This window comes from Procambarus clarkii, chromosome 5 (genome assembly GCF_040958095.1).
Source record: "Procambarus clarkii isolate CNS0578487 chromosome 5, FALCON_Pclarkii_2.0, whole genome shotgun sequence".
In the NCBI taxonomy this organism is placed as follows: Eukaryota; Metazoa; Arthropoda; class Malacostraca; order Decapoda; family Cambaridae; genus Procambarus; species Procambarus clarkii.
This window is the reverse complement of record NC_091154.1, coordinates 11,695,767-11,721,007: the sequence shown is the minus strand read 5'-3', so window position 1 is coordinate 11,721,007 and position 25,241 is coordinate 11,695,767. Positions and strand designations below refer to the sequence as shown.

The 25,241-nt window shown below is 47.8% G+C and overlaps 1 protein-coding gene across 1 annotated transcript in view; it reads right to left on the bottom strand.

The window, feature by feature from the left end:
* PpD3 (protein phosphatase D3) overlaps positions 1–25,241 on the bottom strand; it is a 196,834-nt gene that overhangs the window by 41,516 nt on the left and 130,077 nt on the right. The gene's annotated exons all lie outside the window — the stretch shown is intronic.

Genomic DNA, 25,241 nt, shown 5'->3' with positions numbered 1-25,241 from the left:
TAACTTTTTCGGCTACCTAACCTAACCTATAAAGATAGGTTAGGTAGGGTTGGTTAGGTTCGGTCATAGATCTACGCCAATTTTAACTCCAATAAAAAATAATTGACCTCTTACATAATGAAATGGGTAGCTTTATCATTTCATAAGAAAAAAATTTGAGAAAATATATTAATTCAGGAAAACTTGGCTTATTAGGCAAATTGGGCCTTGCATAGTAGGCCGAGAAGTGCGTTCTGGCTACTAGGTACGACATACATACATACATACATACACATACACACACACACACACATATATATACATATATATATATATGTATATATATATATATATATATATGTATATATATATATATATATATATATATATATATATATATATATATATATATATATATATATATATATATATATATGTCGTACCTAGTAGCCAGAACTCACTTTTTGGCCTACTATTCAAGGCCCGATTTGCCTTATAAGCCAAGTTTTCCTGAATTAATGTATTTTTTCTAATTTTTTTCTTATGAAATGATAAAGCTACCCATTTCATTATGTATGAGGTCAATTTTTTTTTATTGGAGTTAAAATTAACGTAGATATATGACCGAACCTAACCAACCCTACCTAACCTAACCTAACCTATATTTATAGGTAAGGTTAGGTTAGGTAGCCAAAAAAAGCTAGGTTAGGTTAGGTTAGGTAGGTTAGGTAGACGAAAAAACATTAATTCATGAAAACTTGGCTTATTAGGCAAATCGGGCCTTGAATAGTAGGCTGAGAAGTGCGTTCTGGCTATTAGGTACGACATATATATATATATATATATATATATATATGTCGTACCTAGTAGCCAGAACTCACTTTTTGGCCTACTATTCAAGGCCCGATTTACCTAATAAGCCAAGTTTTCCTGAATTAATATATTTTTTCTAATTTTTTTCTTATGAAATGATAAAGCTACCCATTTCATTATGTATGAGGTCAATTTTTTTTATTGGAGTTAAAATTAACGTAGATATATGACCGAACCTAACCAACCCTACCTAACCTAACCTAACCTATCTTTATAGGTTAGGTTTGGTTAGGTAGCCGAAAAAGTTAGGTTAGGTTAGGTTAGGTAGTCGAAAAACAATTAATTCATGAAAACTTGGCTTATTAGGCAAATCGGGCCTTGAATAGTAGGCCAAAAAGTGAGTTCTGGCTACTAGGTACGACATATATATATATATGTATATATATATATGTATATATATATATATATATATATATATATATATATATATATATATATATATATATATATATATTATTAAATATATATATATATGTCGTACCTAATAGCCAGAACGCACTTCTCAGCCTACTATTCAAGGCCCAATTTGCCTAATAAGCCAAGTTTTCATGAATTAATGTTTTTTCGTCTACCTAACCTACCTAACCTAACCTAACCTAGCTTTTTTTGGCTACCTAACCTAACCTTACCGATAAATATAGGTTAGGTTAGGTTAGGTAGGGTTGGTTAGGTTCGGTCATATATCTACGTTAATTTTAACTCTAATAAAAAAAATTGACCTCATACATAGTGAAAAGGGTAGCTTTATCATTTCATAAGAAAAAAATTATAGTAAATATATTAATTCAGGAAAACTTGGCTTATTAGGCAAATCGGGCCTTGAATAGTAGGCTGAGAAGTGAGTTCTGGCTACTAGGTACGACATATATATATATATATATATATATTATTAAATATGACCGAAAAAGTAAGATTAATAATTCTAACACGAATTTTCTCAATCTTTCGTACATTACGCTTCACTGTTGGAGGTAAATCAAAAATCACTTCTCCAAAATTCATTTTTATTTCTAGTCTGACGCGACACGGGCGCGTTTCGTAAAACTTATTACATTTTCAAAGACTTCACAAATACACAACTGATTAGAACGTATCTCTGATTTTATATCTACATTTGAGTGAGGTGGGAAGGGTGATGTGGCATTAACACAAGACAGAACAGGAGAGGATATTAATAGGGTATTAAAAGTATCAACACAAGACAGAACAGAAACAATGGGTATTGAATAGAAGTGTTTGTAGAAAGCCTATTGGTCCATATTTCTTGATGCTTCTATATTGGAGCGGAGTCTTGAGGTGGGTAGAATATAGTTGTGTAATAATTGGCTGTTGATTGCTGGTGTTGACTTCTTGATGTGTAGTGCCTCGCAAACGTCAAGCCGCCTGCTATCGCTGTATCTATCGATGATTTCTGTGTTGTTTACTAGGATTTCTCTGGCAATGGTTTGGTTATGGGAAGAGATTATATGTTCCTTAATGGAGCTCTGTTGCTTATGCATCGTTAAACGCCTAGAAAGAGATGTTGTTGTCTTGCCTATATACTGGGTTTTTTGGAGCTTACAGTCCCCAAGTGGGCATTTGAAGGCATAGACGACATTAGTCTCTTTTAAAGCGTTCTGTTTTGTGTCTGGAGAGTTTCTCATGAGTAGGCTGGCCGTTTTTCTGGTTTTATAGTAAATCGTCAGTTGTATCCTCTGATTTTTGTCTGTAGGGATAACGTTTCTATTAACAATATCTTTCAGGACCCTTTCCTCCGTTTTATGAGCTGTGGAAAAGAAGTTCCTGTAAAATAGTCTAATAGGGGGTATAGGTGTTGTGTTAGTTGTCTCTTCAGAGGTTGCATGGCTTTTCACTTTCCTTCTTATGATGTCTTCGATGAAACCATTGGAGAAGCCGTTATTGACTAGGACCTGCCTTACCCTACAGAGTTCTTCGTCGACTTGCTTCCATTCTGAGCTGTGGCTGAGAGCACGGTCGACGTATGCGTTAACAACACTCCTCTTGTACCTGTCAGGGCAGTCGCTGTTGGCATTTAGGCACATTCCTATGTTTGTTTCCTTAGTGTAGACTGCAGTGTGGAAACCTCCGCCCTTTTCCATGACTGTTACATCTAGAAAAGGCAGCTTCCCATCCTTTTCCGTCTCATAAGTGAAACGCAGCACGGAACTCTGCTCAAATGCCTCCTTCAGCTTCTGCAGATGTCTGACATCAGGTACCTGTGTAAAAATGTCGTCAACATACCTGCAGTATATGGCCGGTTTCAAGTTCATGTCGACTAAGACTTTTTGCTCGATGGTACCCATGTAGAAGTTTGCAAACAGGACACCTAGGGGAGAACCCATGGCGACCCCATCTACTTGCTTATACATGTGCCCATCCGGGCTCAAGAAGGGTGCCTCTTTAGTACAAGCTTGGAGTAGTTTCCTCAGAATACTTTCTGGCATGTCAAGAGGAGTACAGGCTGGATCACGATACACTCTGTCGGCTATCATTCCGATTGTCTCGTCCACAGGTACGTTGGTAAACAGCGATTCTACGTCCAACGAGGCTCTTATCCCTGTGGCCCGTGTGCCCCGCAGTAAGTCCACAAATTCCTTTGGAGACTTCAGGCTGAAGGCGCAAGGAACATAAGGAGTCAGCAGGCCGTTGAGTCGCTTTGCCAGTCTGTACGTGGGTGTGGGTATCTGGCTAATGATTGGCCGAAGTGGGTTTCCAGGCTTGTGCGTCTTGACATTTCCATACGCATATCCAGGTTTATATTCCCCAATGATCTTTGGCAGGTGGAGTCCGGATTTCTTGGCGTTTACAGTTTCGATCAGTTTGTTGACCTTTGCTTTTAATTCGGCTGTAGTGTCCTTCGTTACCCTTTGGAACTTAGTTTGGTCAGAGAGTATGATGTTCATTTTCGCCAGATATTCGTCTTTTTTAAGAATGACATATATTGGCGACTTGTCACCTCTCCTGACAACTATCTCCTTGTTCTCACGAAGACTTTTAGCTGCCGCTTTAAGCTCGGGGGACAGTATGGTGCTTCTGTAGTTGCCTCGATTCTTTCCTCCTTCTGCAATAAGTTCTGCTTGTAAGGTATCTTTGGTAGTGACCTTCTTTTGTGTCTCGAGGTCGAATATGTCGTCCAACAGAATTTCCAATTCTACTTTCCGGGCCATTTCACTCGGTCTGGACATAACATGACAGTTTATGCCCAGATTTAGGAGAGTGACTTGGTCCTCAGTGAGGTTAATTCCTGCAAGGTTCAGGAAGCCATCTCTTGGTCGTGGAATTGCCATAGGTCCTCCATATAATGTTGTTAGTTTCTTGATTATCCTTGTTTCAGTGCTGAGGTGATGTTGGTCTGTGAGGATGTCGAGGTGTTGTTCAATGCGGGTACGGATACTATGGTCGATGTTGCTATTTCTCCACTCGTTTGTAGCATGAAGTAGTTGCGTTTTGTTGTCTTTGATTTCATTCTCTGCCTTGTATATCTGATCACGAATCAGATCTTGGCGATATTTTATCGTGAAGGCTTGATTCCTTGCTGCTGGGTCGTGCACTTTAATATTAGTATATTTTGGTAGCAGTCTTTCCTGTAGACATATATTATTAAATATGACCGAAAAAGTAAGATTAATAATTCTAACACGAATTTTCTCAATCTTTCGTACATTACGCTTCACTGTTGGAGGTAAATCAAAAATCACTTCTCCAAAATTCATTTTTATTTCTAGTCTGACGCGACACGGGCGCGTTTCGTAAAACTTATTACATTTTCAAAGACTTCACAAATACACAACTGATTAGAACGTATCTCTGATTTTATATCTACATTTGAGTGAGGTGGGAAGGGTGATGTGGCATTAACACAAGACAGAACAGGAGAGGATATTAATAGGGTATTAAAAGTATCAACACAAGACAGAACAGAAACAATGGGTATTGAATAGAAGTGTTTGTAGAAAGCCTATTGGTCCATATTTCTTGATAGAAATCCGGACTCCACCTGCCAAAGATCATTGGGGAATATAAACCTGGATATGCGTATGGAAATGTCAAGACGCACAAGCCTGGAAACCCACTTCGGCCAATCATTAGCCAGATACCCACACCCACGTACAGACTGGCAAAGCGACTCAACGGCCTGCTGACTCCTTATGTTCCTTGCGCCTTCAGCCTGAAGTCTCCAAAGGAATTTGTGGACTTACTGCGGGGCACACGGGCCACAGGGATAAGAGCCTCGTTGGACGTAGAATCGGTGTTTACCAACGTACCTGTGGACGAGACAATCGGAATGATAGCCGACAGAATGTATCGTGATCCAGCCTGTACTCCTCTTGACATGCCAGAAAGTATTCTGAGGAAACTACTCCAAGCTTGTACTAAAGAGGCACCCTTCTTGAGCCCGGATGGGCACATGTATAAGCAAGTAGATGGGGTCGCCATGGGTTCTCCCCTAGGTGTCCTGTTTGCAAACTTCTACATGGGTACCATCGAGCAAAAAGTCTTAGTCGACATGAACTTGAAACCGGCCATATACTGCAGGTATGTTGACGACATTTTTACACAGGTACCTGATGTCAGACATCTGCAGAAGCTGAAGGAGGCATTTGAGCAGAGTTCCGTGCTGCGTTTCACTTATGAGACGGAAAAGGATGGGAAGCTGCCTTTTCTAGATGTAACAGTCATGGAAAAGGGCGGAGGTTTCCACACTGCAGTCTACACTAAGGAAACAAACATAGGAATGTGCCTAAATGCCAACAGCGACTGCCCTGACAGGTACAAGAGGAGTGTTGTTAACGCATACGTCGACCGTGCTCTCAGCCACAGCTCAGAATGGAAGCAAGTCGACGAAGAACTCTGTAGGGTAAGGCAGGTCCTAGTCAATAACGGCTTCTCCAATGGTTTCATCGAAGACATCATAAGAAGGAAAGTGAAAAGCCATGCAACCTCTGAAGAGACAACTAACACAACACCTATACCCCCTATTAGACTATTTTACAGGAACTTCTTTTCCACAGCTCATAAAACGGAGGAAAGGGTCCTGAAAGATATTGTTAATAGAAACGTTATCCCTACAGACAAAAATCAGAGGATACAACTGACGATTTACTATAAAACCAGAAAAACGGCCAGCCTACTCATGAGAAACTCTCCAGACACAAAACAGAACGCTTTAAAAGAGACTAATGTCGTCTATGCCTTCAAATGCCCACTTGGGGACTGTAAGCTCCAAAAAACCCAGTATATAGGCAAGACAACAACATCTCTTTCTAGGCGTTTAACGATGCATAAGCAACAGGGCTCCATTAACCCTTAAAGTGCGCATCACTTCATATGAAGTGTAAATCGTTTTACCAGTCAACTGCGCTTCACTTCATATGAAGTGTATGGCTACCGCGCACGATTTGAATGGCCCGCGGTGTAGCTGGGGGTCCCATACGCTGCCCAGGGGCTCTAGTAAACAGCGGCCATTTTGAAAAAAATCCAGCTCACGCTCCGATGGCATGGGAGGCCTCAGTTTAGCGAGAGTCACCATGGCGAGCGCACGGTCAAACGCCTCACGAGCACGCATCACTCAGTCCCTCACCCCAGAGCAAATAGCCCACGAATTATTCTCTGAAGGTGAAGAAAGTGTGTTTGACGATTCAGACAACGATGAGGATTATACACAGTTGTCGGGAGATAGTAGCAGCAGCAGTGAAAGTGAGAATGACCGCCATGCCATGGCGAGGCCTATACGCTCTCCCATGCCTCCTCGCCCATTTTCTACCCCAATTCTACCACGACCTCACAGTTCCTGTGGATATTTTCTGTTTGAGGGTGACGAGTCAGAGGGAGGTGACTCCTTTTCTGGGTTTAGTGACTCAGATCAAAGTTTTATTGAGCCTGTGGCTGGTACCAGTGGTGTAACTGGGCGAGAAATTGTCGCGTCAGCAGCATCTCGCCCAGCCAAGCGCCACTGCATGGCACCACATGAGGCACCAAGACCCTCGTGTTCACGTGCACCCACCTCACGTGCACGTAGCCGCCGTGCTTCTCGCAGACGGTATTCAGCTCCTGGTCGCCGGTATGCATCGCTTCCTCGCCGTCTTTCCTCTGCATCTCGCAGGACGCCTGGTGTACTTGAGTGGAGTGATGGTGACGATTTTATTCCTAATATTCCTCACTTTGACGATAAAGATGTAGGGATTACAAACCTTTTCCCTAATCAAGGTGAGGACATGGCTGAGATGGAATATTTTACAGCATTCTATGATGAACCACTCATGGAATACATTGTACACCAAACGAACCTGCATGCTGCTTACCTGATTGAGAGGGAAATCACAGAATTTTCACGACTGCAGCGTTGGAAAAATACCACAGTGGCGGAAATGTATGTGTTTTTGGCACTCTGTTTGTTGATGAAGCACTGTCACAAACATGCAATAAATGACTATTGGAGCAAGGACAAGACAATACCAACACCTTTATTCGGGAAATATATGTCACGAGACAGGTTTCAGATACTCCTCAGGTGTCTACATTTTGGAAGTGTTCAGGACCGAACACCTGATGATAGACTGTGGCGAGTGAGGCACTACATGAACGATGTTATTGGAAAATTCAGAGATTTTTACGTACCAGCACAGAAGCTGGTGGTTGATGAATCTCTCATACTTTTCAAGGGACGTGTTCCATTCAAACAGTACATTCCCTCAAAACGAAACCGATTTGGCCTGAAATTTTTTGTTCTTTGTGATTGTGAGACAGGATACGTGTTACACATGATTCTGTACTCGGCTAGTGATGTAGACATTCCCGGTAACGACGAACATGGATTCTCGGGGAGTGTAGTGAAGACCATCATGGCTCCGTGGATGAACAAGGGACACATTTTATACACAGATAATTACTATACAAGTCCCTTGCTAGCTCGGTTCTTGCTAGAAAATAGAACCGGATTGGTTGGTACAGTAAAGCCACAACGAAGGGAAATGCCTGTGTTTGACAACGACATTGCAGTTGGTGAGTGTCAGAGAAGGAAAAGTGATAACATTCTGTCAGTTCGGTGGAAAGACAAAAGAGAGGTGAACTTGTTGACAACAATTCATGATGGAACAATGGTGAACAGTGGGAAAGTGAGCCATAAAACAAACGCACCACTATATAAGCCAGACTGTGTTTTAGACTATAATATCAACATGCGGTTGATTGATAAATCAGACATGATGATTGGCACTGCAGAGTGTGTGCGGAAGACATGTAGGTGGACGAAAAAAGTGTTCTTCCATCTTGTGGACATGAGCATGCTGAACTGTTTCAACATGTACCTTGTGAGAACTGGACGTAAGCCCACTTTCCGTGACTTTGTATTTGATGCTGCAATACAGTTATTAGGAAAGTTTGCAAAAGATGTCCCAGGTATTCAGCGGCCCATCATAAACCCACTGTTGCAGCATGCTGGTACTCCACGCCTCGCTCACACTGAAGGCTTCCTAGCACACAAACTTAAGTATTTGCCACCTGGTGTGAAGCGTGCAATAGCCCAACGTGATTGCTTGGTGTGTAAAACAACGACACGTAGAGACAAGAAACGGAAGCTTGTGCAAACATGGTGTGAAACGTGTGGTATCCCATTATGTGCTGTCGACTGCTTCAATGACTACCACAGTCTAGAAATCTTCTAAGTGTGCTTCAAAGTGTGTATAGCGTGTGCGAGTGTGTAAATATGTAAACATATAAGCAGAACATATAATATAATAGACTGCAATGACATATTATATTGCCGTAATTGAAAACATTTGTGTGCGCCTGTGTATACTCAAATATGCAACAATTATTGATACAAAATATGTTCAAACAGTATTTGAAACACAATTAGTGAAAAAAAATTAGATAAAATGCGCTTAGACATTGTAAATAAATAGCGCGAAAATATATTTGTGGCAACTCTGGCTGTTTGAGGACTGCGCGCAACATCTCCCGGGCGTGTACTGCATGAGCGACCATGCAGATTGTGACGTCATCGCAGAGCTTCTCGGCTCTATTGCAACAAAAGTAAGTACAATAGAATTTTTTTTTTATTTTTCCCGTGATCAGTGAACAGAACTTAACAGATTAGCAAAAAAAAAAAATTTTTTTTTTTTCAAAATGACATGCGCCTGTATGGATAGCAGGATATTAGACCCCGAGCATGTTAAGGGTTAAGGAACATATAATCTCTTCCCATAACCAAACCATCGCCAGAGAAATCCTAGTAAACAACACAGAAATCATCGATAGATACAGCGATAGCAGGCGGCTTGACGTTTGCGAGGCACTACACATCAAGAAGTCAACACCAGCAATCAACAGCCAATTATTACACAACTATATTCTACCCACCTCAAGACTCCGCTCCAATATAGAAGCATCAAGAAATATGGACCAATAGGCTTTCTACAAACACTTCTATTCAATACCCATTGTTTCTGTTCTGTCTTGTGTTGATACTTTTAATACCCTATTAATATCCTCTCCTGTTCTGTCTTGTGTTAATGCCACATCACCCTTCCCACCTCACTCAAATGTAGATATAAAATCAGAGATACGTTCTAATCAGTTGTGTATTTGTGAAGTCTTTGAAAATGTAATAAGTTTTACGAAACGCGCCCGTGTCGCGTCAGACTAGAAATAAAAATGAATTTTGGAGAAGTGATTTTTGATTTACCTCCAACAGTGAAGCGTAATGTACGAAAGATTGAGAAAATTCGTGTTAGAATTATTAATCTTACTTTTTCGGTCATATTTAATAATATATGTCTACAGGAAAGACTGCTACCAAAATATACTAATATATATATATATATATATATATATATATATATATATATATATATATATATATATATATATATATATATATATGTCGTACCTAATAGCCAGAACGCACTTCTCAGCCTACTATTCAAGGCCCGATTTGCCTAATAAGCCAAGTTTTCATGAATTAATGTTTTTTCGTCTACCTAACCTACCTAACCTAACCTAACCTAGCTTTTTTTGGCTACCTAACCTAACCTTACCTATAAATATAGGTTAGGTTAGGTTAGGTAGGGTTGGTTAGGTTCGGTCATATATCTACGTTAATTTTAACTCCAATAAAAAAAAATTGACCTCATACATAGAGAAAAGGGTTGCTTTATCATTTCATAAGAAAAAAATTATAGTAAATATATTAATTCAGGAAAACTTGGCTTATTAGGCAAATCGGGCCTTGAATAGTAGGCTGAGAAGTGAGTTCTGGCTACTAGGTACGACATATATATATATATATATATATATATATATATATATATATATATATATATATAATGTCGTACCTAGTAGCCAGAATGCACTTCTCAGCCTACTGTGCAAGGCCCGATTTGCCTAATAAGCCAAGTTTTCATGAATTAATTGTTTTTCGACTACCTAACCTACCTAACCTAACCTAACCTAACTTTTTCGGCTACCTAACCTAACCTAACCTATAAAGATAGGTTAGGTTAGGTTAGGTAGGGTTGGTTAGGTTCCGTCATATATGTACGTTAATTTTAACGCCAATAAAAATAAATTGACCTCATACATAATGAATTGGGTAGATTTATCATTTCATAAGAAAAAAATTAGAGAAAATATATTAATTCAGGAAAACTTGGCTTATTAGGCAAATCGGGCCTTGCATAGTAGGCTGAGAAGTGCATTCTGGCTACTAGGTACGACATATATATATATATATATATATGTAGAAAGAGAGGATATAGCAAACTTCTATTGTGAAGTAAATTGGGTCCATCAATGGGCCACAGATAATAATATGATGTTTAATGCTCACCTAGTTTCGGCAAAAACATCATAGTGCAACTGTCAAAGACATATTTGCAAGAACACACAACATAGGGAATGCAAGCGAAGATGCATCTGCACCTGGTACGTTGAGTGCAAAGATCCCCTATGCCCTGTTGACTGCTTCTCTGATTATCACACACTCGTGGAGTTCAAAGTGTGTTGATAGGGAATGTATATACTATGTGATAGTGTACAGTGTGTAAATATGTTATAAATGTACATATATGAACATGAAATATTGGAAATATAATCAATGTTTATGGACACATTTGTGATACATATAACACAGAGTCTTGGAATAGCACGGATGATTTACTGCCACAATATTGTGAACGTGTTCAATATATATAGGATTAGCCAGAAAAAACAATATAAATGCATTTGCAAGTGTGCATAAAAAAATGAACAAAAAACCAGCGTTGAATGTAATGAAACGCCATTTTCTGGGCGAGTCCCAGAGGTTCCCCCGGAGCTATCGCAGGCTGATATGCTAATGTCAGCCTTTGGCATCAGTCATGTGTATGGAGTTCTTAGGCCTACCGGGGACCACGGCCAGAACCGGGCCCCCTCAGAGAGGCAAATGAAGCAATGGCCTATAGAAGCCCCCATGTGGTTGGAAGCATTCTATGTCTGCCATCAACCGGATCAGGCACCCAGAAAGGTAAGCGCCCCAAAACAAACCCCTATTCTGGTTAAAATTGCTACCAAAAGCCAAACTAGTGGATAGAACTCCCCAACAGAAAACGAGCAAACTAGTGTGACGTCCCACGTTGTCTGCGCAGTTCCCCTCTCCCCGGGAGGGGGAAGGGAGGAGTTGCCGGTTGACGACAGTTTTTGGGAAGGTCTTGCTGTGGTTTTGGACAATATATGCATATACTCTTGTAGGGAATTTCATTGTGAATACATTGATACCAAAATAAAAGTCCTAGGACCAGAATTGTGGTAACAAAGTTGAAAACAGAATACCCATTTTATTGCTCTTTATTAGCGCTCACTGGGGTAACGCTCTGTCACTTTCTCTGTTTGCTGTGGGTGGTACGCCTAGCTTTTGAACTTAATATTTGCATATACGCCTGTAGGAAATTTTATTGCGAACACAATGATACCAAAATGAAAGACCTAGGACGAGAATTGAAATGTCCAAAGTGTAGAGAGTGTACTCACGTTATTGCTCCTGTGCGCTCCCGTGTAGCACGCTCTCATTTTTTCAATTTCTCACCGGTCTTTTGGGATTTATATGCATTTAGTCCTATAGAAATTTTCATTGCGAATACATTGATACCAAAATGAAAGACCTGGGACCAAAATTGAGGTAACAATGTTGAAACGAACATACCTATTTTATTGCTCTTTATTAGTGCTCACGCGGGTAACACTGTCACTTTCCCTGTTTGCTATGGGTGGTATGCCGGGCAATTGGACTTAATATTTGCATATACTCCTGTAAGGAATTATATTGCGAACACAACGATACCAAAACGAAAGACCTAGGACAAGAATTGAGATGTCTAAAGTGTAGAGAGTAAAGTGAAGAGAGTGAAGTGAAGAGAGAGCTCTTGCCCCACTCCCAGGTAAGACGCTCTCACTTTCTTGCCGGGCTTTTGGGATTTATATTCATTTCGTCCTGTAGAGAATTCTATTGCGAACACATTGATACCAAATTGAAAAACCTAGGATGAGAATTGAGATGACAACGTTGAAAAGAATATACACTTTTAATAATGAGCGGCGCCTTGGGGGTGGCGCAGTGCTCTCTTTCTGGTAACCGCGGCCTGTTTTCATCACGTTGGCGGATGGAGATCGCTGCTGGTTTTGACATTATATGCATATAATCCTGTTGGGAATTCCATTGCGAACACATTGATACCAAAATGAAAGACCTAGGACGAGAATTGAGTTGACAAAACTGAAAAGAGTGTAAACATTTTATCACTCTTGTGCGCTCCTGGGTAACTTTCTCTCACTTTCTCTGTTAGTTGTGGATGGTAAGCCGGGCTTTTGGAGTTTATATGCATTTAGTCCTGTAGAGAATTCTATTGCGAACACACTGATACCAAATTGAATATCTTAGGACGAGAATTGCACTGACAAAGTTGAACAGATTATACACTTTTCAGAATTTACCACGCTCTCCCTCGCGCTCCTACAGAACGCCCCAACCCACCTGGGGTAGTGGGGCGCTTAGGGGGGCCCAGAACATCAAAGTGTTAACGCTGGTTTTCTGGGGGAAGTCCTGTTGGCTCCCTGGAGCTAACTTTCCACAGACAGAAAAGAGGGACTTACCCGGGAGGCGGTCGTCACTCACTCCTCAACTCGAAGTCGAGACAACTGGCTGCAATCGCCGACCCTAAAGCAACACAGGTTCGACAGGGCCCAGGGACATTCACAAGGTACCTAGCAGCCATGACCCTGTTCGACCGCCAAAAACATGCGCCCGAATATCAGACCAAGACATACTCCCAAAGACGGAAGCCAGAGCCATGAACTTACGGACGTCATGAGCACGGGAATAGACCGCAGGCTGGCTGGATTTGATAACCCTGCGTATGACCTGGGAGACCCGAACCCTCGAACAGGGAAGAAGGGAAACCGGATCAACCCAAAGCGCGTCTCTGGACATAGAAGCCGTGGCGCACAAATAACGGCGAAGCGCCGCAACCGGATACAAAGCATGATGCACCCCAGGCCGTATCAACCAAGCATCAACCACCCACAGACCCCTCCAGAACACAGCAGTCTCATTCTTTGCCAGAAAAGGGCTGCAAGCGAACAAAATAATTTCCACGACTGAAAGAGCAGAAACCCCTGCGCCAGAGGAGAGCATGAAACTCCCTGACCCGACCCCCAGGGGCTAATGCCAACAAGAAAAGAGCCTTGGAGAAACAATCCCGGACCGAAGAGGCCACAATTAAACGAGGAGACGAAAGGTAAGCGAGCACTCTGTCCAAAGACCAGGATGGCTCAGGCGGCGCATGAGCAGGCCAGAGGTGAAACAAAGCCCTGAGACAGCTTACAAAAGGGCGCAGACGTAACATCGATACCGAAGGCAAGCTGAAGCGGCTCCGCCAGGACCCCACAATACCAGGTGACAGTGTTAGGCATAAGATGACAGTTCTGAAACAACCAAGAGTGAAAGGACAAGACCACCTTAACAGACATCGAACCAACACGACGAAGACACAAAAAGAAACAGGACCACCAGGAAACTTCATACTGTCGCCGAGAAGAAGCCCTCAGGTAGGGACACCAACAAGGAGGCCACCTGATCACCATAGAGATGATGATAGACGCAAGTCAAAAAACCCATACGCGAAGACTCGAGGAGAAGAACGAACCAGCCACGTGACTCACTGGCTTGATCTGCTGAAAGAGGCGGAGCCGCGGGAAAACCCTCAGATTCGGACACCGAGCAAGCAACGCCTGAAACCAAAGTTAGGTTGGCCACCCAGCTCTTCCCTGGACAGAAGGACAGCTCTCCCCTGGTAAGTCTCCAAGCGAGTCAGGACCTGGAGCAACAGCTGAACCGGGGGAAAGAAGTACAGGAACCCCCACCTCGACCAGTCCAACTGAAAGGCATCGACCCCGACGGCTTCGCGATCGGGGAAGGGCGCCGCATAAACGCTGACATGAAGAGGTCCACCTCGGGGCGCCTGAACACCTGGCAAAGCCAACGGAAGGAAGCGTAGTCGACCGTCCACTCCGTGGAGAGGTGAACGAAGCGAGACAGGCTATTGGCCATGACACTGGACACTCCCTGCACGTGAACCGCCAGGAGAGCCAAACCCCGAGAACTCAGCAGATTAGTCACCCGAAGCGAACAACCCCAAAGAGACAAGGACCGCATCAAATCCCCGCGGTTCAGGCAATAAACCACCAGAGAGCAGTCCGAATGGAGTCGAATCGTCGGTCCGTGGGCGGCCCGAATCCTCCGAAGAGCAAACCACACCGCCGCGAACTTCCGCACCATGCTGTGAGCTCGACGGAAGGATGGACCCCAACGCCCCTGGCCGACCTGGTGAGCACTGGTCACAAAGCCCCAGCCGAGAGACGCTGCATCCGTGTACACATCAAGCGAGGGCTCGGGTAGGCGCCAAGGCACTGAACCCCGAAAAACCCAAAGCGGAAGCCGGCAACGCAACAGCCGACGCAAGGCCCCCGGGGGTCGAACCCAGAGATCACGAGAGAGGCGGAAGGGGCGACCCCGAAGGAACCAGAACAGCTGACGAAGCAAAACCCGACCCGGCGGGTAGACTACCATCGCGAAGTTCAGGCTCTCGCACAGCCCCTTGAGCAACCACCGGGTGACTCGAGAGCCCACAAGTAACAGACGAAGGCGGGACCACAGCCGCAGGAGAGACTCCGGAGGGAGAGACAAGGAAGCGGTCTGAGAGTCCCAAACGAGACCCAGCCAAGTCCCAACCTGTGAGGGGACCAGATGGGACTTCCTCCAGTTCACCAAGAACCCGAACCCGGCGAGCTGGGAAAAACCCTAGCTAGCAAGCAAGCTGACCGGCTGTGAGCCCAAACCAGCCAGTCATCGAGGTAGGCCAACACCCGAACACCTAAGAGACGCAAACGAGCCACCACGACCCACGTAAGACGCGTGAACACGCGAGGTGCCAGGTCCAACCTGAACGGGAGACAACAAAAACGATAACTTAGATGCCCCACAACAAAACCAAGCCAGTCCCGGAACCTCGGATGAATCGGGACGTGCCAATTAGCATCCCGGAGGTCCAGGGGACACCATCCAAGCGTCCGGTTCCAAGAGGAGCCGAACCTGAGACAGCGTAGTCATCCGAAAGGAAGGGCAATGAACCCAGGGGTTCAGATGGGACAAGTCCAGAATGAACCGCAGGTCCGCGCAGTCCCGTTACGGGACCGGAAACATACGGGAAACCCATCTGAGCGACGGCGTCGTTTCGACGACACCCAAACGAACCCACTCCAAAACGACCTGACAGAGCGCAGGGGATGAAACCTGCCCTGCCAGCCCCGAACCCCCAAAGAGGGGGGGGGGGCATCCCAACGCCACCGCAGACCAACAGACACGACCCAAAACGCCCACGAATCGTGGGACCAGGCGTGGGCGAACAGGGCAAGCCTCCCCCCCATTGCCACGTCAATGGGGCAAACCGTGAAAGGGCTGGCGCTCCTTACGAGACCCAGAACCCCGCACAGAGCGAACACTGCGCCAACCAAACGAGGGCGGGTCCGAAGCAAGAGTGGAACCTGAACCTTCGCCTATAGCATCAGCCTTAAGAACTAAGGTGTGGGTAGCCAGCGTGAAGGGTCTGCGGCTCCCCCCTTCCCCCTCACGGGGAGGGGGGAGCTGCGCAAACAGCGGTGCGGCGACATGCTCGTTTTCTGTTGGGGAGTTCTATCCACTAGTTCGGCTTTTGGTAGCAATTTTAACCAGAATAGGGGTTTGTTTTGGGGCGCTTACCTTTCTGGGTGCCTGATCCGGTTGATGGCAGACATAGAATGCTTCCAACCACACGGGGGTTTCTATAGGCCATTGCTTCCCTTGCCTCTCTGAGGGGGTCCGGTTCTGGCCATAGTCCCCAGTAGTCCTAAGAACTCCATACACATGACTGATGCCAAAGTCTGACATTAGCATATCAGCCTGGGATAGCTCCGGGGAGCCGACGGGGCTCCCCCCAGAAAAATATTTGTGGCAATAAATACAAAAAGTAAGTAATTATCAAATAAGGCAGCAAGCCGGTGCAAGTTTGTAAGTAAGAGCGGGTTCTGGGGAAACACCCAAGATTGCTGAACTCATGGGGGATTACCAGGGCTTGAAGGTTACAATCCAAACAGGACACCCAGGCACTCAGATGCTACCCCAGTACTCTTAAGAATGCTATGTATGCCAACACAGCCAAGTTAACATTATCGCTCGCTTTGGACACCGATCACGTCCATTTTTTCTCTTGAATATTACATGTGGACAGCGCTTGCGTCCATTACAAAAATATTTGTATTAAATTCATTTTTTTATCCGATCAACTTCGGGATAGTTTCAAAATAAGCGCCTTTAGAGTGCGCACAATTTGATATCAAAATGAAAGATGTAACACGAAACTTGATATCAGAACACTTGAAAGATTATAAATACGTTTTTGGTCAAAATTTTAAAATATTTGTTAAAATTCAATTTATTGTACTATTATTTTGGGACTAGTTTTAAAATGCGCGCCTTTACATTGCGAACAATTTGGTACCAAAATCAAAGATGTAACAAACATTTATGTCAGAACACTGGAAAGATATAAATAATTTTGTGATGAGCTTCCAGAATTAAAATACTGTAACCCCGCGATTATCCTGGGATTCAAACATCCGGAAAACGCCCTTATACGGCCAAAATCGTGATCGGATGAAGTTATCACAATATCCAGCCAAAATGGCCACAGGAACCAGATAAAAGCTGGTTTGGCCAGATGAAAATTTGGCCATACCGTATTAATCCCGTCTGTGGTTCTAGACGCATGGTGGAGGAGGGGGTGGGGTGGGTGGGTGGTGTCGGGAGGGGTGGGAGGGGAGCGTCGGGAGGGACCACCTGGGTACAGGAATTACCATTAATTTTAGAACAATTCATCATAGCCAAAAACAAATGAAATAAGTACTAGTAATTTTGTAATAACAAATATATAAGTTTCCTAAAAGCATTGTGCACAGGCTGAAGTTTCCTTCAAAAAACCAGCGTTGAATGTAATGAAACGCCATTTTCTGGGTGAGTCCCGGAGGCTCCCCGGAGCTATCCCAGGCTGATATGCTAATGTCAGACTTTGGCATCAGTCATGTGTATGGAGTTCTTAGGCCTACCGGGGACCACGGCCAGAACCGGGCCCCCTCAGAGAGGCAAGGGGAGCAATGGCCTATAGAAGCCCCCGTGTAGTTGGAAGCATTCTATGTCTGCCATCGACCGGAACAGGCACCCAGAAAGGTAAGCGCCCCAAAACAAACCCCTATTCTGGTTAAAATTGCTACCTAAAACCGAACTAGTGGATAGAACTCCCCAACCGAAAACAAGCAAACTAGTGTGACGTCACACACTGCCGCGCCGCTGTCTGCGCAGCTCCCCCCTCCCCGGGAGGGGGAAGGGGGAGCCCCAGACCCCCCGCGCCGGCTACCCACATCTCAGTTCTTGAGGCTGGATGTCAAAAACGCGAAAAACCGCCGACCGGAGGGAGGGAGGGATGCCGGGGAGCCTCCGGGACTCACCCAGAAAATGGCGTTTCATTACATTCAACGCTGGTTTTCTGGGGGGAGCCCCGTCGGCTCCCCGGAGCTAACTACCCACAGACAGAAAAAGAGGGACTTACCCGGGAGGCGGTCGTCGCTCACCCCTCAACTCGAAGCCGAGACAACTGGCTGCAACCGCCGACCCAAAGCAACACAGGCCCGACGAGGCCCAGGGACATTCACAAGGTAACGAGCAGCCAGGACCCTGTTCGACCGCCAAAATCCCCGCGCCCGAATATCAGACCAAGACATATTCCCAAAGACGGCAGCAAGAGCCGCGAACTTACGAACGTCATGGGCACGGGGATAGACCGCAGGCTGGCTGGACCTAATAACCCTGCGGACGACCTGAGAGACCCGAACCCGCGAACAGGGAAGAAGGGAAACCGGATCAACCCACAGCACGTCCCCGGACACAGAAGCTGTGGCGCGCAAATAACGGCAAAGCGCCGCAACCGGACACAAAACATGATGCACCCCCGGCCTGACCAACCAAGCATCAACCACCCATGGACCCCTCCGGAACGCAGCAGTCTCATTCTTCGCCAGAAAAGAAGGAGACGGCTGCAAACGAACAAAACTATCACCACGACCAAAAGAGCAGAAACCCCTGCGCCGGAGGAGAGCATGAAGCTCCCCTACCCGACCCCCAGAGGCCAAAGCCAACAAGAAAAGTGCCTTGGAAAAACAATCCTGGACCGAAGGGGCCACAACGAAACGAGGAGATGAAAGGAAAGCGAGCACTCTGTCCAAAGACCAGGACGGCTCAGGCGACGCATGAGCAGGCCGGAGGTGAAACAATGCACGAGACAGCTTGCGAAACGGCGCAGACGTAACATCGATACCGAAAGCAAGCTGAAGCGGCTCCGCCAGCGCCGCACGATACGAAGCGACAGTGTTAGGCATAAGATGACGGTCCTGAAACAACCACGAGAGGAAGGACAAGACCACCCGAACAGACAAGGAGCTAACACGACGAAGACGCAAAAAGAAACGGAAGGACCGCCAGGAAACTTCATACTGCCGCCGAGAAGAAGCCCTCAGGTGGGACACCAACAAGGAGGCCACCTGATCACCATAGAGATGATGATAGACTCGAGTCAAAAAAACCATACGCGAAGACTCGAGAAGATCGAACCAGCTACATGACGTACCGGCCCGATCTGCTGAAAGAGGCGGAGCCGCGGGAAAACCCTCGGGTTCGGACACCGAGCAACCAGCGCCTGAAACCAAGGCTGCGCCGGCCACCAAGGGGCCAGAAGGACAACTCTCCCCCGGTAAGTCTCTAAGCGAGTCAGGACCTGGAGCAACAGCCGAACCGGGGGAAAGAGGTACAGGAACCCCCACCTCGACCAGTCTAGCCGAAAGGCATCGACCCCGACGGCCTCGCAATCGGGGAAGGGCGCCGCATAAACGGGAAGACGCCGCGACCACGCCGACGCGAAGAGGTCCACTTCGGGGCGCCCGAACGTCTGGCAAAGCCAACGGAAGGACTCGTCGTCGACCGTCCACTCCGTGGAGAGGGGAACGAAGCGAGACAGGGCGTCGGCCAAGACGTTGGACACGCCCCGTACGTGAACCGCCAGGAGAGCCAAACCCCGAGAACTCAGCAGACGAGTCACCCGAAGCGACCAACCCCAAAGAGACAAGGACCGCATCGAATCCCCGCGGTTCAGGCAATGAACCACCGGAGAGCAGTCCGAATGGAGCCGAATCGTCGATCCGCGGGCCACCCGAATCCTCCCCAGAGCAAACCACACCGCCGCGAACTCCCGCACCGTACTGTGAGCTCGACGGAAGGACGGATCCCAACGCCCCTGGCCGGCCTGGTGAGCACTGGTCACAAAACCCCAGCCGAGAGACGACGCATCCGTGTACACATCGAGCGAGGGCTCGGGTAGGCGCCAAGGCACTGAACCCCGAAAAACCCGAAGAGGAAGCCGGTGACGCAGCAACCGACGCAAGTCCCCCGGGGGTCGAACTCTGCGATCGCGAGAGAGGCGGAAGGGGGAACCCCGAAGGAACCAGAACAGCCGTCTAAGCCAAACCCGACCCGGCGGGTAGACCACCATCGCGAAGTTCAGGCTCCCGCACAGCCCCTCGAGCAACCGCCGGGTGACCCGAGGGCCCTCCAGAAACAGACGAAGGCGGGACCGCAGCCGCAGGAGAGACTCCGGAGGGAGAGACAAGGAGGCGGTTCGAGAGTCCCACACGAGACCCAGCCAAGTCCGAACCTGAGAGGGAACCAGATGGGACTTCCTCCAGTTCACCAAGAACCCGAACCCGGCGAGCTGGGAAAGAACCAAATCCCTGGCTAGCAAGCAAGCTGACTGGCTGGGAGCCCAAACCAGCCAGTCGTCGAGGTAGGCCAACACCCGAACACCTAGGAGACGCAAACGAGCCACCACAACCCGTGTAAGGCGTGTGAACACGCGAGGTGCCAGGTTCAACCCGAACGGGAGACAACGAAAGCGGTAACTCAGACGCCCCACTACAAAACCGAGCCAGTCCCTGAACCGCGGATGAATCGGGACATGCCAATAAGCGTCCCGGAGGTCCAGGGACACCATCCAAGCTCCCGGCTCCAAGAGGAGCCGAACCTGAGACAGCGTAGTCATCCGAAAGGAGGGGCAATGAACCCAGGGGTTCAGACGGGACAAGTCCAGAATGAACCGCAGGTCCGCGCAGTCCCGTTTCGGAACCGGAAACAGACGGGAAACCCATCTGAGGGACGACGTCGTTTCGACGACGCCCAAGCGTACCCACTCCAAGACGACTCGACAGATCGCAGGGGAAAAAGCCTGCCCTGCCAGCCCCGACCCCCCAAAGGGGGGAGGGGCCACCCAACGCCACCGCAGGCCGCGAGACACGACCCGAAAGGCCCACGAATCGTGGGACCAGGCGCGAGTGAACAGCGCAAGCCGCCCCCCCATCGCCCCGTCAAGGGGGCAAACCGCGAAAGGGCCGGAGACCCTTACGAGACCCAGAACCCCGCACAGCGCGAACACCGCGCCGACCAGACGAGGGAGGGTCCGCAGGAGGAGCCAACCCAAACCTGACACCAGAGGCCTACCACGACGAGAGGAACCCCGAGCCCTGGCACGACCTTTCCGGGAAGACCCACCCCGGGCCCCCCGGAAAACTAACAAGTCCGACATCGGACGACAAGCCGCCGACGCAGCCTGAATAAACTGCGCCACGGCCGACTCCCCAAACAGGAGAGGACAAAAAGGTGAAGAACGCCTAAGAGCCAGAGCCCAAGCAGATTCCACGGAGGAACCCAGCACCGCCTGCCGACACGCGAGACGGGAAGCATAGAACAGGGAAACCGCATCCCGCAAAATCGGCGTGAACAGCTTCAACAAGGCAGCCGACAAACGCGCAGCCGAGGACAAGGTGCCGGACCCCGGGATGGACCCAAGTGTCCCCACATCCTCCACGAGCCAATCCGAAGACAGCTCCAGGAGGGAAAAGAACCGCAAGGCCGAACACAAAAGGCCCCGGGCGCGCAAGTCCTCCGCCACGAGCGCTGCCGAAAGGGAGGGAACCTGCACATGGAGCTGAATAACGCCCACATCGCGGGGAAGGGCAGGGGCAAACAAGCACTCATTCAGGTACTCAAGTTCACCCCCCAGGAAAACCTGAAGCACCGTGGAAGCTTCCCGCCACTCCAGCGTGCGGGAACGACAGAAGGAATGCCAGGAATCCAGACCAAACAAGGGGCAGTCTGCTAGCCAGGACGACTCCGGAACCTCGTAACGGAGCCAGAAAGGGAACGAAGTCCCAAACCTGAACGTGGACGGATCCATTTCCGAGGCATAATCCGGGTCACGCAGGAGGTAAGCTGCAAAGGCCGCTCGCACCACACCAGGTTGGATGCGATAAGCCGAAAACCTCCGGAAGGACGGAACCAACGTACCCGGGGGAACACGGAACCGAACCCGGGGAGGGGCCGACACCAAATCCAACTCGTACGCAGAGGGGGGAAAAGAAAACCCCACTCCTTGTAACAATAAGCCCCGCTCAGTGGGAAGAAAAACCCAGGCGGGGTCCAGCGGGGCCCAAGGCCCCCAAGTCAGCCCCTCCCCAGTCTCGAGGTCCGTCACCACAGGACCCGAGGCCGAGTCCTCTCCCCAAGCCCCGACCCCACAAGACAAGGACGGAGCAGCCGGAAAAGCTGGAGAAAGGGGGCCCACTGGTCAGACCCTGAAGCTTCGGCCGGGAGACAAGACTCGAATGCCTCTGCCGCCCCCCCGGAAGGGGCAACCCCCGAAGCTGCCCGAGTCTCGAGATCAAGTAACCCCTGCTCCGACCCCGAAACCCTCAGACGCTTCGGGGCCGGAAGCAGGGGCGGGGGACCAGAACGAACAGAAGGGGAAGGACGAGGAGGTGCGGACTGAACCAGGATTGAAGCGACCCCCACCCCCAAGTCCGGGTCTCGAAAAGCAAAGCGGGGCAGCCCCGGAGCATCCGGGGAAGCAACCAACCGAGCGCGTTGCAACAGACGAAACCTAGACTGCAACGCACGTGCCGCCCGTACCCGAATAGAATCATCAGAGGATTGGGTAAATTGAGTCACAAGCAAGCAGCAACACTCACAGGACTCAGGGTCGAAAGTATCACCGACCCAACAGGCAGCGTGGCAGAGGCAAAAAACAATGAGGGTCACCCTGAGACAAGGGGACCGAGCAACCCTCAAACTCGCACACAGCGAGTGGGGACTCCGGGGTCACATCCATCGGACCCACGCGCCCCCTAGGGGATTCCCAGGGTCCTGAGCGTTTACTTTAAGAGGACTCGCGCTCAGGTAGTCCCAGGCAGGGTGCTGCAAACCGGCGCCCAAAACTACCAAGCAAACTTCTAAAGCTGAACCCCAGGGACGTGTACACTCACGGGGACCTAGCAGGGGGCGCCACCGAGGAGAACAGTGGAAGGGCAAAAACAAACTGAATAAAATGACAGAACCCCCCACCAGGCAAAAACAAAAAGAAAAACAAAACCCCGCAAGAGGACAGCGAACCCCAAGGAACAGAGCCGGCCGCGATGTCGGGAAATACAAGCTGAGCAGCACCCTGCGCCCCTACCAGTGCAAACTGCCTCTTACCTGCCGGTAACAAGGGAGAACAGAACACCCAAGAGCCCAACAGGCGGCCGAAAAACCGAAAGGTAAAACGGACCAGCAGAGGCAGACCCCGAGGAGCCTGTGGAAGGTGGCCCCAAGCCCCAAGGGCAGTACTTACAGGGCACCTAGAGAAGGCAGCCCTAGGCGCATGCAGCCCGAGTACTGAAGATAACTCCTGGCTCTCGCACCCACAAAACAAACACCACACGCAAAGCACAGTGCAGTAGCGACACCGGAGCCAGAGCACACGACCATCGCCTATAGCATCAGCCTCAAGAACTGAGGTGTGGGTAGCCGGCGCGGGGGGTCTGGGGCTCCCCCTTCCCCCTCCCGGGGAGGGGGGAGCTGCGCAGACAGCGGCGCGGCAGTGTGTGACGTCACACTAGTTTGCTTGTTTTCGGTTGGGGAGTTCTATCCACTAGTTCGGTTTTAGGTAGCAATTTTAACCAGAATAGGGGTTTGTTTTGGGGCGCTTACCTTTCTGGGTGCCTGTTCTGGTCGATGGCAGACATAGAATGCTTCCAACTACACGGGGGCTTCTATAGGCCATTGCTCCCCTTGCCTCTCTGAGGGGGCCCGGTTCTGGCCGTGGTCCCCGGTAGGCCTAAGAACTCCATACACATGACTGATGCCAAAGTCTGACATTAGCATATCAGCCTGGGATAGCTCCGGGGAGCCGACGGGGCTCCCCCCAGAAATATTGTGAGTTTTTTCCTTCTGGCCTACGTAACGTGCTATAGCTGTCCCAAGTGGACCCATCCAACACTGGTCAACCCATGTGCGTCCGTCCCTTGTGTTATACACAGTGCTGCGCCATTAGTGAAATATTTTTTTAAATAACTTTTTTATTTTCATAGTAACTTTGAACATTTTTGGCCAAGACTATGTCTGGTAGCAGCATCAATCATTCTGGAGATGTTAAAAGGAAGAAGGTTGTCCTAGCAATTAAAGACAAGTTACATGTTGTTCAACCAGTGAGGCGCCACAGGCAAGCCAAGCGCCTTCAAAGAGTGAGGTGCAAGCAAGCGCCTTCAACAAGTGAGGCATCACAGGCAAGCCAAGCACCTTCAACAAGTGAGGCGCCACAGGCAAGCCAAGCACCTTCAACAAGTAAGGCGCCACAGGCAAGCCAAGCACCTTCAACAAGTGAGGTGCCACAGGCAAGCCAAGCACCTTCAACAAGTGAGGCGCCACAGGCAAGCCAAGCACCTTCAACAAGTGAGGCGCCACAGGCAAGCAAGCACCTTCAACAAGTGAGGCTTCACAGGCATGCCAAACGCCTTTATCAAGTGAGGCGTCACAGGCAAGCCAAGTGCCTACAAAAAGTGAGGCACAAGCCAAGCTCCTTCAACAAGTGAGGCGCATGCAAGCGCCTTCAACAAGTGAGCCTCACAGGCAACCCAAGTGCTTTCAACCAGTGAGGCTTCAGCAGCTGGCAGTCAAAACTAACTTTGCTTCATGAATTGTACAGTAATTTTAAGTGTTAATTTTAGTGTTGTGTTAGTATAGGTTACGTAAATTGTTAAGAATTCTTAACTTCAAGATGTGTGGCATCAAATCAAGAAGACGAACACCAACAAGGTAAGTTGAGGTTTCTAGTTGAATATTTAATAATTATATGTGGCAAGGCAATTCAAATTATGTTGTTTGTAGTATAAAAATAGTTGGAAATGGTCACTTTTGGACTCGGTGGTGAAAAAGTACCATTATCCGAAACACGTGATAATCCGGCAGGGGGTCCTTCCCATATAGTCCAGATGATCGAGTGGAGACAGTATTTGTTAAAATTCCAGTTATTGCTCTATTATTATCGGACTAGTTTTAAAATACGCGCCTTTTTATTGCGAACAATTTGATACGAAAATGAAAGACGTAACACGAAAATTGATATTATCAAACTGAACGAATATACACATTAGGTTATGGTGTGCCAATTGGTGCTCGTTTACGGGTAAATTTAGGCTTTCCTGCAGGGAGGCACGCCGAGCTTTTGTACATTATATGCATATACACCTGTCGGGAATTTAATTGCGAACACAATGATACTAAAACAAACGACATAGCATGAGAATTAAGGTGAGAAAACTGAAATGAGTACTGTATACACATTTTACTGATTTTGTGCGCTCACGGGTAACTTTTGCCGACTTTAGGCTTTGCTGTTGGGAGTCACGCC